Here is an 18,718-nt window from a genome sequence, read left to right on the forward strand (position 1 = left end):
CACTAACTCATGTGTCCTGGTTTTTGCTCTCAAGCGTCTGAGATTGAAAAGGTCACCATCACTTCTGTTCGGATGAAGAGATCACCGAGTTCTTCAGGCATGCTTTTCAGGACAGCAGCAAGGAAGATTGTAAATACAGATGGCACGAGGACGTAGCCTTTCTTGACGCTGTGTCCAACGCTAAAGGAGTCTGAGCATCCGTCGCCCCTGCAAACGCGAGCAGTCATGCCATCATGAAAACTGCACAGTACTCGTGTGAAGGTCTGTGAGCAACCATAGCGTCTCAGTAACTTCCAAAGCATGTCTCTATCAACTGTGTCGAAGGCCTTGCTAAAATCTACAAAGGTGACAATGGAAGGTTGGCGTTGTTCAATGGACTTTTCCTGTAATTGTCGGAGGGCAAAGATCATATCTTGTGTGGATCTGTTGGCCCTGAATCCACATTGGCTCTCCGGTAGAACGTCTTCAGCCAAGGCCTGTAGTCGATACTGTAGGATTTGGGCCATAATCTTTCCAACAACAGACAAAAGGGAGATTCCTCTGTGGTTCTCGTATTCCGCCCTGTCCCCTTCTCTCTTATACACTGTCACAATGTTGGCATCTTTTAAATTCTGGAGAACTTCTACTGTTGATGTCCAAATGTTGTGGAAAAGTTGTAGTAATTGACTTCTCAGGGCTGCTCCACCATGCTTCCAAACTTCTGGTGGTATGTTGTCTGGTCCTGTAGTCTTTCCGTTCTTTGTCCTCTTTATGTCCATGTCAAGTTCATCTGCTGTTGGTAAATCATTCATTTGGTTTCTAATAGGCAGTTGAGGTATGTTATCAGCTCCATCTTCAGCACGTGTTTCTGGGTTCAACAGGAGTTCGAAGTGTTCCTTCCATCTCTCCATTATCGTGTGTTTTTCCGTATGGAGCACACTGCCATCAATGCTCTTCTCAGGGTCCAAGCAGGTACTCTGTGGTTTGTACACTTCCTCCGACAATGCGAAGAATACTTTAGAGTAATTTCTGTCTGCCAGGTTCTGAATTTCAGCTGGGTTTTTTTTCGTCCACCAGTCGTTTTTCATTTTCCGCAGTTTTCTTTGAAGTTCAGATTTTACACTTTTGTACTTGCCCTTGCTACTCTTGTGCATCTTTCTTTCAGAGTCTTTTGAAACAGCAGATTTTTCTTTTGAATGAGTGCCATGATCTCTTTTTTGGATTCATCAAACCAGTTTGCATGTTTCCTACTTGGTTTACCAAGGACTTCAGATGCAGAAGTGAACACAGCATTTTTCAGTGTTTTCCACTGTTGTTCTGTAGTGCCAGTTGGTGTTGTGAGACTATCAGATATTTTGTGTGCTAGTTTGTCTTTCACACTTTGGTCCTTTAGTGATTCGGTATTTAGTTTCTTTGATGGTTTTTGGTCCTTTCTTCTTGAACGGAGGAGGCTTTGGTTTTATGTTGCATCTGGCATGGATCATGTAGTGATCAGTGCAACATTCAGCTCCTCTCGTAGCTCTGGTACTGCGAAAGTCTTTTAGATCTTCTATTCTTGTGCTTACATAATCAAACAGTGGGGTGCTTGGATCTCGGATGTTTCCACGAGCAGTACCATTTGTCTCTATAGTTGAAGAACGTGTTTGTTATAGCAAGTCCGTGTTCGGAGCACTTTGATACACTGTGAGGAACTAGTGTAAGTATATGTATATCATTCAATAAAACACGTGCAAAACGCAGCAATAAAACAACATGAATGTGAAATAAGAGAATACTTCTGCGACTTTGGTATGTTTAATAAAGTTATATACATATTTACCTTGCTTTAAACAAAATGGCCGGAAAAATCCGAGAAGCGTCTTTCATCAACAGACTCACCAGCAGTTAATAGTTGATAATAAAATAAATAAATAAAATATCTCGCAAGAAATTGCTTCCCGTCCGTTGCTCTACGTTTGGTCTTTGGTGTAACGTCTTCATTTCCCCTAGTTGTTAAGAATGGTTTACCTTACATCACAAGAAGTAATGCAGTTTATGAATTTCATTGTCAGTGCGCTGCTGACTATATAGGTCGAACCTCCTTCAATTTGCAGACTCGAATCAACCAACATGTTCCAGCAAAAATAAGATTTGGCAAACCTTGTCGCTCTTATTTCCTTTTTTCGCACTTGTAATCTGCCATTGACCAACACTTCCATGAAAATCCAGCGTGTGCCAACGTGTATAAAATGGTTTTATTTTTAGGATTTTGCATCGGACTGACTCTCAAAATCACTTACGAATTTTGGAGTCAGTCTCTATTCTCCTACACAGATCATCTCTCTGTCTACAGAAGGAGTTCGTTAGGTCATTAGACTTATTTGAGGATATATTTTAATTCTCCCCCGTTGCCGTACATATATTTTATATTATTGTAAACATTTTATTTTATTCGTATTCCCACCCGTCCTTTTTCCCCCTCTTCCGGGGTAAAATCAACACGTGCACCCATTAAGTCTGTTCTTGCGAGTTATTTTATTTATTTTTATGGCCAACGATTAACTCCTGATGAGTATGTTATGAAAGGAGCCCCTCAGTTTTTGCTGGCTATTTTTGCTTAAAGTAATGTATAAGTTTTGTACCGTCAAACAGGTGTGTGTGTGTGTGTGTGTGTGCGAATGCGATTAGATTTACTGAATTCTATGATGACAGTTTTTACCTTTTTCGACTGTGGGAAAATGTGCCACAAAGCCGGAAGTTTAGGGTGCTTGAGGAGCATCGTTGTATTTCTTGATAGAAGTGCCTAATGCGATCTGAATACCTGCAATATTTTAGTATAAAAGGTGACTTGACTTCTAAAGTTGGTTTATTTTTGGTTCATTTGTACTCTATTCATTTTTGACATAACACACATACACGCACACAAATATCATAATTCCACAATAACCAAGATGGCTATCTATCACAACATGTCTTTTATTATACGATGTATCTCTTTGGTGTTATAATTGTTTTATAAATATTCGGACAAGCTTCAACTTTATCTCATTAAAAAAATATTCCAAAATCTTCAGACACAAAATACAAACGTAATACACATATATAAAAGCACATGATTTGTTATTTACAAGCAGCGGAACTCGCCTCTCCGTCCTTCATTTTCTCGATGTTCATAATCTTAATTAACTAGAGCAATTAATATTGACTCTGGTTTAATTGGTATATGAACAATACCGGAATTTAATAAGTACATTCTTGGTTATATATATATATATATATATATATATATATATATATATATATATATATATATATATATATATATATTAATTTTATTTATACAAACATTAATGGCTACATATGTGCATACATGTTTCTGTAATCACCCACGTTGGGGGATTCCGTCTTCAGGCCAAGAATTACCGTCGAAAGTGATATTTCCACCAAATACATTTTCCTATTTCGTTTATCAAGTTAGAATGCAACCTGGGTGGGAGTCATAAAAACGGTGAGGATAAGTGAGGTCTTTGAAGATAATAAACATCTTTTTCATTTCCCTTTCCCCCCATCCAACCTAACTTTGGGTTTTTATGGCATAAGGTACTTGAGAATTTTGTTTTTTGTTCTGGAGTCTGTAAATTAAGAACATTAGCTATGGTCAACTAAGTACTGACCGGTGCCTTTTAATCTACATCCACCCACACATACATGCAACACACACACAACACACACATACACAGCCACACACCCACACTCACGTTAATACATATATTCAAAAGCGAATCCATGCTGTACGCTTTTATTTTACTCACAACACACGTACTGAAACTAGGCAATAACTCTAAACTACGCAGGAATAAAGTTAAAAATACAATAAGGTAAATAAAACAAAAAAAAAAAAAATTAAATAAAAATAAATAAAGATAAAATAAAATTAAAACAAATAAACAAACAAAATATGAATAAATATAAAACACGAAAATTATCTAAACCCCACAAGTACCTATATATATTAATATATCAATATACGTATAAATGCCTACACTTTGCTACATCCGCGCATATATACACACACACATACAGACATACAGAGACAAATAATGGCATTTTTCTTTACTTCTGTAGCGTGGTAACCCCTTCATATATGCAATAGTATGCTACTACACTCCAGACGGGTGTGTGTATATATATATATATATATATATATATATATATACACATACATATATATACATATATATGTACACATATATACATACACACACATACATACATATATAACATACATATAAACAACATTCGGACATCCATACATTCTTGTAATCTATATTGTTACAACAATAATATACGAGACAGCCTATTCTAATAGTTCAGAAATATATATGCATATACATAGATATACATACATACATACACACATACAGATACATCCATATACAAACTTACACACAGATATATAGATCCACATATATATAAATATACAAACATATATGCATACATAAAATACACGTATATATACATACTCACACAAATATAGACATATATATATACATGTACCCTGCCACCAAATGATACATCTAAAATAGAAACAGACATGAATACATTTACTATATAAATTCCCTTATTTCTATCAAACTCCACACGCATAGTTATATTTCATGGCCCCACCCGCTTGTTACATTTTCCTAAGTTGTACGTTTTTTCCGTAAAAATTTATACTACGTAAAAATTTATATTGAATTCAGCATGAAGTTCATAGGCCTATCTTCATATTAAGCAAACACTCTTCCGATGGTTAGGCAGATATACATAAGATGTATAACGATACAATAATAATATCTAATAACACATGACAGAAATCAGAGTATTTAGGTTATACAAACTGAGTATACAAGCTTATATATTGTAGTACTTACCTTCATCTTTGTTTATTCACCCTAATTTCCTTATCCCCTTTTCTTCATTCCTTACTTTCTTTCATCTATTCATTCATTTTATTTTTTTTTTTTAATTAATTTTCCTACCCGGGTATATAAAGATCTTATATCCATACATGCATACACCCAAACACACCCATATGCATACATTATTACGAGGTTCACCCAAAACAATATATTACTCGTTTGGTTCAAATATACCTTCAAACAGGTACTTATTTTGGTTAGTAATATTATAACTGCTTGATGAAGTAGAATATTAAGCGACTTACGTAATCCATACGGGTATGATCATAGTTGCGACCTCACTTATCCTCTTTGTGGGGGTGTTATTTGATGGGGGTTAGTTGTACTTATAGTTGTTCTAGTCTACTAATAGCTTTGCAATCATTGAAAGTTACTTCATTAGATGAATTGTTACTTATTCTACGTTCAATAGATAACGGTATATGTTTAATAATGGATGGTGGATGGTTATACTGCGGGTGTATATAAATAGGATTAGCATTATCCTTCATATATATGCATTATACTTCATCTAATGAAGTAACTTTCAATGATTGCAAAGCTATTTATAATACAGCACTTAAAAATAGTGGGTATAAGGACATAGAGATAAAATATAAAGTAACTAACGCTAGCACAAATGGATATATAAATCGTGGTAGGAAAATTATTTGGTTCACACCCCCCTTTAATATTATGTTGAAAACAAAACTTGGTACAACATTTTTACAACTTATTAACAAGCATTTCTCACCAAATAATATATTACATGAAATATTTAATAAAAATACATTAAAATTAAGTTATAGTTGTAGTGATAACTTAGAAAGGATTATAAAAAAGCATAATGGAAGAATTTTAAAGACGACTAATAGAGAAGGTGAAAATACTAGTGCACACACTGCGGTTAATAAATGTAACTGTAAAAAGCCTGAGGAATGCCCAATAAAAAATGAATGTCTGACCTCATCAGTGGTATACCAAGCTAGGATATTCCCGGTAGAGAACCCAAGGGGCGAAAGATTCTACATAGGGAGTACCCAAATGACTTTCAAAAATAGATTCTATGGACATGCACGCTCGATGAGTAATCAAACATATGAAAAGGACACTTCCTTATCGTTATATTACTGGAAATTAGTTAGAGAAAATAAAACACCTAGTATAGAATGGAAGATTATTAGGAGGGCCAATACTTGCCACTCATTGATCTCACCATGTCCATTATGCTTATCAGAAAAACTTGAGATAACTAGGTTTAAAGACAGAGAAAAATTATTAAATATTAAACAAGAAACTGCTATATCCTGCAAACATTTCAGAATACACGCACTTAAAGAACTCTAAATTAGTAGACTAGAACAACTATAAGTACAACTAACCCCCATCAAATAACACCTCCACAAAGAGGATAAGTGAGGTCGCAACTATGATCATACCCGTATGGATTACGTAAGTCGCTTAATATTCTACTTCATCAAGCAGTTATAATATTACTAACCAAAATAAGTACCTGTTTGAAGGTATATTTGAACCAAACGAGTAATATATTGTTTAGGGTGAACCTCGTAATAATGTATGCATATGGATATTTTTTGGGTGTATGCATGTATGGATATAAGATCTTTATATACCCGGGTAGGAAAATTAATTTTAAAAAAATAAATAAATAAAATGAATGAATAGATGAAAGAAAGTAAGGAATGAAGGGTGAATGCAAGAAAAGGGGATAAGGAAATTAGGGTGAATAAACAAAGATGAAGGTAAGTACTACAATATATAAGCTTGTATACTCAGTTTGTATAACCTAAATACTCTGATTTCTGTCATGTGTTATTAGATATTATTATTGTATCGTTATACATCTTATGCATATCTGCCTAACCATCGGAAGAGTGTTTGCTTAATATGAAGATAGGCCTATGAACTTCATGCTGAATTCAATATAAATTTTTACGTAGTATAAATTTTTACGGAAAAAACGTACAACTTAGGAAAATGTAACAAGCGGGTGGGGCCATGAAATATAACTATGCGTGTGGAGTTTGATAGAAATAAGGGAATTTATATAGTAAATGTATTCATGTCTGTTTCTATTTTAGATGTATCATTTGGTGGCAGGGTACATGTATATATATATGTCTATATTTGTGTGAGTATGTATATATACGTGTATTTTATGTATGCATGTATGTTTGTATATTTATATATATGTGGATCTATATATCTGTGTGTAAGTTTGTATATGGATGTATCTGTATGTGTTTGTATGTATATCTATGTATATGCATATATATTTCTGAACTATTAGAATAGGCTGTCTCGTATATTATTGTTGTAACAATATAGATTACAAGAATGTATGGATGTCCGAATGTTGTTTATATGTATGTTATATATGTATGTATGTGTGTGTATGTATATATGTGTACATATATATGCATATATATGTATGTGTGTGTGTATATATATATATATATATATATATATATATATATATATATATATATATACACACCCGTCTGGAGTGTAGTAGCATACTATTGCATATATGAAGGGGTTACCACGCTACAGAAGTAAAGAAAAATGCCATTATTTGTCTCTGTATGTCTGTATGTGTGTGTGTATATATGCGCGGATGTAGCAAAGTGTAGGCATTTATACGTATATTGATATATTAATATATATAGGTACATGTGGGGTTTAGATAATTTTCGTGTTTTATATTTATTCATATTTTGTTTGTTTATTTGTTTTAATTTTATTTTATCTTTATTTATTTTTATTTAATTTTTTTTTTGTTGTTTTATTTACCTTATTGTAATTTTAACTTTATTCCTGCGTAGTTTAGAGTTATTGCCTAGTTTCAGTACGTGTGTTGTGAGTAAAATAAAAGCGTACAGCATGGATTCGCTTTTGAATATATGTATTAACGTGAGTGTGGCTGTGTATGTGTGTGTTGTGTGTGTGTTGCATGTATGTGTGGGTGGATGTAGATTAAAAGGCACCGGTCAGTACTTAGTTGACCATAGCTAATGTTCTTAGTTTACAGACTCCAGAACAAAAAACAAAATTCTCAAGTACCTTATGCCATAAAAACCCAAAGTTAGGTTGGATGGGGGGAAAGGGAAATGAAAAAGATGTTTATTATCTTCAAAGACCTCACTTATCCTCACCGTTCTTATGACTCCCACCCAGTTTGCATTCTAACTTGATAAACGAAATAGGAAAATGTATTTGGTGGAAATATCACTTTCGACGGTAATTCTTGGCCTGAAGACGGAATCCCCCAACGTGGGTGATTACAGAAACATGTATGCACATATGTAGCCATTAATGTTTGTATAAATAAAATTAATATACCTGCTCTGTTCACTCATTGAGCACTATTTTGGTAGACACATGTTGTTTCATTGGATGTACTTCTAGGAAACTAAACTCTACTGGCTATATATATATATATATATATATATATATATATATATATAATTAAAGCTGAATGTCTGTGTGTGTCTGGTCAGGAATAGGCTCCTATATTGTTGACTATTTTAAAAAACTGATTACATATAATGATAGAAGATGTATCAAGACACAGAAATGGGTATGTTTGATCTGGCAGAACGGTGGTTCATTAAAATTGTGGGGTCTGCGTTCGCGCCTCGTCCACAAAGTATGAAAATATAAAATTTAAAAATAAAAAAAGAACGTTTACAATTGCTTTTGATAATGATGTACATATTAATTCTTTGATAAGTATGTTTCAACTTAAATAGGTATGGTATAATAAAATTGTGGGGTCTGCGTTCGCGCTTAGCCTCCATAGAATGGAAATAGACACAAACTTTAATAAAGACTTTTCATATCTATCTGCGTAAGTATACTTTATATAATTATGTTTCAGTTTGAAGAAATATGGTATAATAAAATTATGGAGTGTTCGCTCGCGTCTGACCTCCATAGAATGGAAATATGTCACAAAGTTTAACAAGGTTTTTTAATATAGATCCACAGAATATTGCGATAAGTGTTTCAGTGTGAACAGGTATGGTATAATAAATTATGGGGTCTATCTTTTTTATTTTTACTTTCATCATATTTTGCTTTGGTTTTGATACCTCCAAATTCGAAGCTATCTCTTTACAACCCTTCCTTTTCATAACCTATCATACTTTCATAAATCAGTCCATTTTCTGTAGGCTGTTTTTGAACCCAGTCAACGACGGGTACTTTTGCTAGTATATATATAATATTGAATTTAAACTATTGGAGATATATTCCATAGTTTCAATATGATATTGTGGTTACCTCTAAAGTTAGTTTGATGAGCAAAAATTAAAAGAGAAAAATGATGAATATTTTGACGGATTATCCGCCACTTCCCACGAACTTCGTCAATCATAATTTCAGACATCAGCTTGTGTCTACAACTGAACCTTGTTTAACTTTTACATCAGCTGCATATTTCAAAAGAAAGATTGGCAGGAAGCAACACCAGAATACAGATTGGTATCATCAGTATAGTTGTTAATTTTCTGAATAATATTCTCTAGAGGATTATTGATATAGAGAAGAAACGGTGTTGAGTCCAACATATAGCCCTGAGGAAGACCAGCATTGATAGGAAAAGAGAATGAAGAAACACAATCCAGGGTTATTTTGATTAGAAAGAAAAGCCTTAATAATGTCAAGGACATAAGCCTCAGCACTATAGCACTTGTGTAGAAGACCAGAATGTCAAACTCGGCCGATGTGTCAAGCGCAATAACCCTGCATTAAAAGGCACCGGTCAGTACTTGAATTATCCATTACTTTAAATTTACAGAAAATAAATCTATTTGAGATTTCTTATTCAAGGAATCTTAGATTAGAGAGGTAATATGCAAAGGAGATAATCTTAAACTGAAGATGGTGTTATTTAGAATTACATTTAATTTGAAAGTCACAGTAAAATCTTTGTGCGTCCTCGGCAAAAACGAAGATATCATATTTTTAAAAAAATCACGTAAATTGATCAAGCTTTTTTTTTGTAATTAAGAAAATCAAATTTTACGATTTTAAGCGATTAAAACTGTTAAGTAAATGCTTTAAAAATAATAGAAAAAAGGTGCATTGATTGCCGAATTCACGAATATTTTAGCTTTGTTTCCCGTAATATATTTAGACTACGTTCAAAGTTTTCACTGTTGCTGTCTATCTTACGTTCTTTCTTTCTGCATGTGTTGAGCATATATTATTCTCTCTACAGGTGAATACGATTGTTTGTGTGCATTTTTGACGAATACGACGCGCGTGTTGAAATAACAGATAAAAGAGCGATAAAAGAAAACAGTTTCCATATAAGATTCAAGTCATTACCACTCTCCCACCACGAGTGAATGCGACACAGTCGGAATGTGGAAAAATTGATCAGCGCCCCACCAGCATGAATATCTAGCCCTACAAAAATAAACATTTTTGCAAGGCCGGGGCACAGTTGGCATTTCTCAGTGGGGGCACCTCAGACAACAATCGAAAAATCTTGCTTTTTACCTTGAAAAATAGTGTGAGACATCCCTAGGTGGGGGACCATAATTATTCCATATTTGGTCATAACCCAATATGTTAAGTAACAATCGGTTCTAACTGATAGCTTATTTGAGGTTAGGTTCAATGTTTACTGCAGACTAGTGTTTCCAAAACTTTTTATCATCATGGAACATTTCCAGTAAGAAACTGCTACATAAGAAAATATTTTACAATCTTATTTATTCATTTTTTCTTCATAATGCAAGCAATATTTTTTCTTTTTATAAACGGTTTAGGAGAAAAGTTGTCAAAAACACATATTGGAAAAAAATCAACATTTTTTGACAAGTTTCAAATGCATAGTAACTGAAGTATTTTTTCCTCCAATTTATTCACAATTCAAAATTAACTGAAATAATCATTTCCGTACATTACGTATATTAAAATTAAATTTAAAAAAAAAACTAAAAAGATATGTGCAAAGTCCGTATTATTTGGAATCTTCAGATTACTGTTCTCATCTTGAGTGTTATTTTCGCAATGTTTCGGTCGATGTAATCTCCGACCTTCTTCAGGTGTATAATTTGGGAGTGTTTCTGTCGAACTATGGAATTTGAACGGAATTTCGACCGCAATCCTTTATTTACTTCACAGAAGTAGTATGCTCTCGGTCCGTCAGCTATAAGTGGATATAGGTCCTAAGTAACTCGCAAATGTATTTTTCAATCATTCACATTGAGAAGTGAACCTTCATCCTTCAGGAGAACCACTTTTTACATTTGCGAATTACTTAGAACCTCTATCCAGTGATGTCTGACGGAACGAGGATATGCTATCCCCATAAAGTAAATAAAGGCTTCCGTTCGAAATTCCGCACAAATTCCCGAGTTTGACAAAAACTTTTCCGCGTTCGACAAGATACATCTGAAGAAGGTCTGAGGTTAGATCGACCGCAAAATTATTAAAATGACACCCAAAATGAGAACAGTAGTCCGAAGAGTTCAAATAATACGAATAATCGATCATCGTCTCAATAATTCAAAAAAGTAATATGTGTAAAGGTTCATAATCTTAGTATCTCTTGAAGTAATACGTCACAAGTTCTCAAAGAACTTCAGGGTTTTCAGAATCCTTGTTAGGAAAGTCTTCTATCAAGAATACTAACTAAATAATATAAGTTATTACACGAGACTTCGAATGATCCAAATAATACGAAAATAAAAGCTGATCCACACCAAACTTGAACACTTCGATTCGCACTGCATCCGAGCGGATGGATCTATATTTCAAAATAGGATTAAATATTATAAAATAATTAGAACAAGCAATGGTTTTATGACGACTAAGACGAACGTGCGCTCCATCCGCTAGAGTCAGCCTGGTTTTCTCTATCAGACAATCAATCAGGACATTCAGCTCCGACCCTGCAATTGAAATACCTGACAACAAACGTTGATGCGCGACTCATTTATCTTTCTCGGGTTTCAGGAAACAACGTTTGTATCATTAGAGAAACTAGAGGTAATAAACAAGATACACCCGACGCGTTGAACGCGGTTCAAGTCGAGCAAGACGTCAATGATTCGAATATGATTGATGAGATTGTTCGGTCGCAGGTAGCGCGTGTATTTTACTGTTTTACAACTTAGAAAAATGATGAATATTAATCCGTCTATTAGAAATATAACACTGATCGTGACATATTTATTGTGAAGTATGCCTTATAAGACTTGAGTTCGAATAACACTCTCTGCACTGAGTTTAAATAACTATTATGCTAAGAGCATATTTACTTAGGTGTATGATACCTCTAGATGAACATCATTGCCACTAATATTTCCAGGTCAACCTCGAGTAAGGTGTAGCATCTGTTACCATCTTTCGCATATTCCGGTGGTTAACAATACAATGGGTAGATGAAGTTCCTCAGCCATGCTAAAGGCAATGCATCTAAGAAAGGATTTGGGGCTCCGTTGAAAAGGAAAACCGAAGGGTGAGCCCATTGACCCTGTGTGGTTCTTCTAGTGATATTGTCACAATCAGGACATCCACTTCTAATTTTTCATTAGCTAACATGGACATTGTACGGCTCGGAGGACTGTCATTCGAATGTTTATGTCAGTGCGCAATCTGGTCTAACCGGAGATAGCAAAAATAAAAATATATTAAAAATAATTACAAGCTTGAATTAATTGTCATAATTATTCGTGGAATTGGATTTGAAGCCGACCATCTCGAAATCTGCTAGAAAGCAGTTCCGTGTTTTACAGACTCTTGCAAATAAGTTCTTTTTTTGTGGAGGTTCTGCCTTAAATTAGGCGTATGACGGAAGAAATGAAAGTGCTTTTTTGTTGTTCTTTTTTGTTGTTCTTTTTTGTTCACAAGGGGAAGCAAGTTCTTGTTGTGAATGTTTTACAAGGTGAACCGGATGTTTGAGGTAAGTTGAGAATCTTCGATGGAAATAACAATTGAGCAAAAAGAGAACAGGGGGTGAGAAAGGGAGAAAGAAGGAGAATGAGAAACAGGTTGTAATAAAGAAAAGAGATCACCCTCATTTGATTACGCAATTTTGAACATTATTAAGGTCTTACATATTAGGGACCCTAGGTCAATAGCGATTAAGTTACCTAGTGTGAATTTTTGACAAAGGTCACAGTGAGTGCATGATAGTAACCTAAATCTATAAACAGATTCGTTTCCAGGCTTAAATCAAGAATGGATAGCATGTAAGGTCAGAGCTAAATGACGTAGACAAAACATAGGTATGTGTCGAGGTGACGGATGATGTCACATTTTTCCAGCTGAGTGAAAACAAAGGTGTTTACACCAATCTGTCTCCGGAGGCCATGTGACATAGACCTTCAATATGTCTGGCCTGGGTTGTGCAAATCAGTTGACCAATAATGTAGAAAGCTTTGATAATTGCTAAGTGCGAAATTGTTACCTCGATGTCTTTGTCTGTATGTCACTCATTTCAGTTAAGGTAGAGGTTAACTAAATAATTAGCAAAAGAAAAGTTACTTTCTCCTGGGTCAATTCTTTGCAAAATAAAACCTTTAAGAAAACTCTAAGTGAACGTCTACTTGTATTTCTTTTTGTATAAAACGAAGCTACAATACAATACTCACTATAAATATCCAGTATATATAATGAACAGTTTGTTATTCATAAGCAATCAATGTTCACAATGGAAACTCTCCAATTATAGTAATGAAACTTTATCTTGACACCTATCTAACTATTATGTTTATAGGGCACTTTTTATGGAAATCGCTTCGAGAAAGGCATCAAGCTACCTGATGTAAGGAGCTAAACACAAATTACTTCAAGATCAAAAATTCGGCAAGGATAAGTGTTAGATTACTACCCAACAAAAAGCAGTAATTTTTACCCAAATATATCGCTTGTGGAATATGAGGACTAAAGAGCAAAATAAGGGAAGCGAGAGTTACTAGGCTTCTAAACATAAACCCAAGCTTCACTTTCTATACTCCTTTTTAATTGTTAATGAAATATTAGTTTTCGGGTAAATAGTTCTTTTAACATACAACCTAATTGCCACAGCGGTATTTTATATATTATTATTATCATTATTGTTGTCGTTGTTATTATTATTATTAAAGAACAATCACTGATTGATAATCTTGCTTATAATAAGCACATTTTTCAACAGTTATAAAATTCTTAAGTGTTTATTTTTATGTACTAATGGTTTACTGCTTATCAAACCCCAAAAGCCACTCAAGGATAAGGGTTAATGAGTTTGTCAGGTCGACATTGAGACAATTTATTAGTCAATATAATATATGCTATTTTAATTCACTTCTGTTGAATATTTAATGTTATTTAAATACAATATGGGCATGATAAATATTTGATATGCTACATAAATTCGTTTTTTGTCAACATTTGACATGCTATTTTAATTCATTTTTGGTCAATATTTGACATGATATTTTCATTTATTTTTATTCAATGTTTGATATACCTTTTTAATTTATTTTTAGTCAATGTTTGACATGCTATTTTAATTTGTTTTTAGTCAATGTTTGATATGCTATTTTAATTCATTTTTGGTCAATATTTGACACCTTATTTTAATTTATTTTTTATCATTATTTTAAATGCTACTTTAATTAATTTTGGTCAATATTTGGCATGCTATTTTAATTCATTTGTTATTAATATGTAATTATTTAAATTCATGTTTGAAAAAATGTTTTTATATTAGAAATGTTACTTAAATTCATTATTTGATTTATAGTTGATACGATATTTAAATTTATTATTTTATTTATAGTTGATACGATATTTAAATTCATTATTTGATTTATAGTTGATACGATATTTAAATTCATTATTTGATTTATAGTTGATACGATATTTAAATTCATTATTTGATTTATAGCTGATACGATATTTAAATTCATTATTTGATTTATAGTTGATACGATATTTAAATTCATTATTTGATTTATAGCTGATACGATATTTAAATTCATTATTTGATTTATAGCCGATACGATATTTAAATTCATTATTTGATTTATAGTTGATACGATATTTAAATTCATTATTTGATTTATAGCTGATACGATATTTAAATTCATTATTTGATTTATAGTTGATACAATATTTAAATTCATTATTTCATTGATAGTTGATACGATATTTAAATTCATTATTTGATTTATAGTTGATACGATATTTAAATTCATTATTTGATTGATAGTTGATATATTTAAATTCATTATTTGATTGATAGTTGATACGATATTTAAATTCATTATTTGATTTATAGTTGATACGATATTTAAATTCATTATTTGATTTATAGTTGATACGATATTTAAATTCATTATTTGATTCATAGTTGATACGATATTTAAATTCATTCTTTGACTTATAGTTGATACGATATTTAAATTCATTATTTGATTGATAGTTGATATATTTAAATTCATTATTTGATTGATAGTTGATACGATATTTAAATTCATTATTTGATTTATAGTTGATACGATATTTAAATTCATTATTTGATTTATAGTTGATACGATATTTAAATTCATTATTTGATTCATAGTTGATACGATATTTAAATTCATTCTTTGACTTATAGTTGATACGATATTTAAATTCATTATTTGATTTATAGTTGATACGATATTTAAATTCATTATTTAATTTATAGTTGATACGATATTTAAATTCATTATTTGATTTATAGTTGAGACGATATTTAAATTCATTTTTAAAAGCATTTGATAATCTACATAAAATGTTTGTCTAATACAGAAAGGCTACTTGAATTTAATTTTTCATCAATGTTTGCCATGGTAATAAATTTAAATTTTAGTCAATTGTTACGCTCATTCAATTAAGTGCACGATTAATATTTGACATGTTACTTATATTCCCCTTTTTGGCAATTTTATCAAATACTTTACATTCAATTTGAAGATAATATAATTTTACTGTGTTTTCTTATTATGGAAGTCATTATCTTTGCTTCTTTCACATTTGCATTTTTTAAGCTTTAACTGCGCATGCACAATCTCGAAGCCTAATGGCGTTTTAGAATCCTTCCAGTGTCATCCCATACTGAGCTGGCTATTTTATATTTGTATTATTCGCTACTCTACTGAATAGATGCCAACTGAATATATATATATATATGTGTGCATATATGTGTGTGTGTGTGTGTGTGTGTGTGCATACATATATATATGTGCATATGTATATATATGCATATATATATATATATATATATATATATATATGTGCATATATACGTCTATACACACATCTACATATGTATTCGTATACAGCTTTTTCTTTCTCATCTCCCTATGTGTGTTTATATATATATATATATATATATATATATATATATATATATATATATAATGTGTGTGTATTTACATATATGTGGGCATATATGTATGTATGTGCGCACATACACATGTCTATATACACACTCACATATATATGTATACATGTATATACACATATATAAATATGTGTAAACACACGTGTATATATATATATATATATATATATATATATATATATATATATATATATATATATACATACATATATGGAGAGATGAGAAAGGAAAGGCTTTATACGCGATTATATACAAATAGTATTATTATTATTATTATCATCATTATTGCTGTAAACGCAATTTTCAACTTTATCCCACTCACCATCCATTTCCTACCAAAGAACATTGACAATTCCACAGACCTGTGTACATCCGTTAATCGAGATGATGTGTAAGTAAACGCAAATTATTTTAGCTCCGATTTATTTACGCACGAAATCAAAAGTAAACATAAACATGGAATCACACAAGTATTATTCAGATAGAGTGGCTCGATTTTATTAACGCCTATAAAAAAAGATTTCTATTGTGTTTTAGCAAACAAAATATTGCACCAGTTTTATGATTATTTGTTTTTTTTATTTCTCATCCTGAAAACAATTCAACACATACAGGTGTGTCATAAAGATTTCCATAATTTGAATGGATATCGAAAACAATCTAAAAGTGAAAAAAAAGTTTTTATATTGCCGTGCCAATTCTCTTTATGGCTCGGCACTCCTTACAAAATTGAATATTTGATCCTTGAATGGCTTAGCTGATCTTGCATAAACAAGCGTTGATGTCGTGGCTATTTTTCTTAATACTACTGCTATTCTTCCACAATACCATGTTAGATAAAGAGCACTTAAAACATGTTTTCTCTCTTTAAACATATATCCGAAATAAACAGATTGGTAATGAATACGGTGCAAATTCGTTGTAATCTGTGCTGGCTACTCTTTTTCTATTGGCAGAAATTGGAAATCTTATAATTTTTTTTTTGTGTGTGTGTATGTGTGTGTGTGAGACAGAGAGAGAGACAGAGACAGACAAGCAGTTTATCTCAGCCTACAGGAAATCCACCCAGACAAGTAAGGTACCGAAATGAAGCTTATGCGGATGTTTTAGTGATATTTATATCCATGTTTGTGATATGAAAATGCAAAAAAAATAACGATTTACTAAACAACGCTTTATTTACTGGATATTTTTCCGGTTCAAGGACCCAAGTTTTCCCAGCTGTGCAAGCTTGGGTTCTTGTATTAATAAAACTACAAGAGATCAAAAGGTGGAAGACGTCGTTATAGATTAGATGCGGGCAGCTTGTGGAATTTCGTTTACAAGCGAAACGGAAAGGACTTCTGTAATATCGACATAAGATATAGTAGACAAAGCTCTCTTTCTCTTTAATACACCCTTTAACATTCCAGTCGTGTGCAGAAGTCTGATTTAGCTTCTATGATGCCCCAAGCCAGCCCTAATAATGTTCCAAAGATTCGTGTATAAAAATATTATGAGAGTTTGAATGCTAATCAAGTTTGGATGCTAATAAACAAAATATATTTCGGGTACAAATGATCAGTTAATTATTGATGAGAATTAACGATCTAGGCTACTGACGACTCACAATGGATTCTACCAGACGTGTATCACCCAATAGAAAAGAAATGATGCTCTTATTTCAGTATCTCCTTACGTCTCAGTGGCAATGTACCTGGTTTCGAGTGAACAAAAGTAAAAAGAAAATACTCTTGCTCCTGGGTCCCTATTTACAATGCTTCCCCACGGGACAGAGTTAGACACCAGGGTCGTTTTTAAAGTGGAGAAGAGGAACAAAAATTAAAAATCCTGTCATGAAGGATTTCTCCTCAACTGAAAGAACAAGGAATTGAGGTGCAGCATCTGAAGAACAGATGGTATTTATTTGTTCCCCCATAGAGCAAATTAGGCACAAGTCCGATTTTTTATGTGAGGAGTGAAGGGGAAATGGAGACCAACTCCCCGGGAGGTAGGGGAGCTGGATAGTGACAATTGGTATGAAGGGTTGTCCCTACATTGACCAAGGTCTGATATGTGGGGTTACCCCCACATATCGCCTTTGCTTGCAGTATCTGCTGGAACAGAATATTAGGCACAAGTCCGTTTTTTAATATGGAGAGTGAAGGGGAAATGGGAACCAACTCCCCGGGCAGTAGGGAAGCTGGATAGTGACAATTGGTATGAAGGGTTGCGTCTACATTGACCAAAACATACATGTGGGGTTTCCCCCACATATGGTCTTTGCTTGCAGTATCTGCCTGAACAGATACTATACGTTGATCCCGACCCGAAAGCCAAGAACAACAGGGTATTTATTTGCTCCCCCACCGAGCAAATTAGGCACAAGGCCGATTTTTAATGTGAAGAGTGGAGGGGAAATGTGGACCAGCTCCCCGGG

The sequence above is a fragment of the Euprymna scolopes genome, chromosome 3, assembly GCF_053919585.1.
Source record: "Euprymna scolopes isolate OS-2025 chromosome 3, ASM5391958v1, whole genome shotgun sequence".
Taxonomy (NCBI): domain Eukaryota; kingdom Metazoa; phylum Mollusca; class Cephalopoda; order Sepiida; family Sepiolidae; genus Euprymna; species Euprymna scolopes.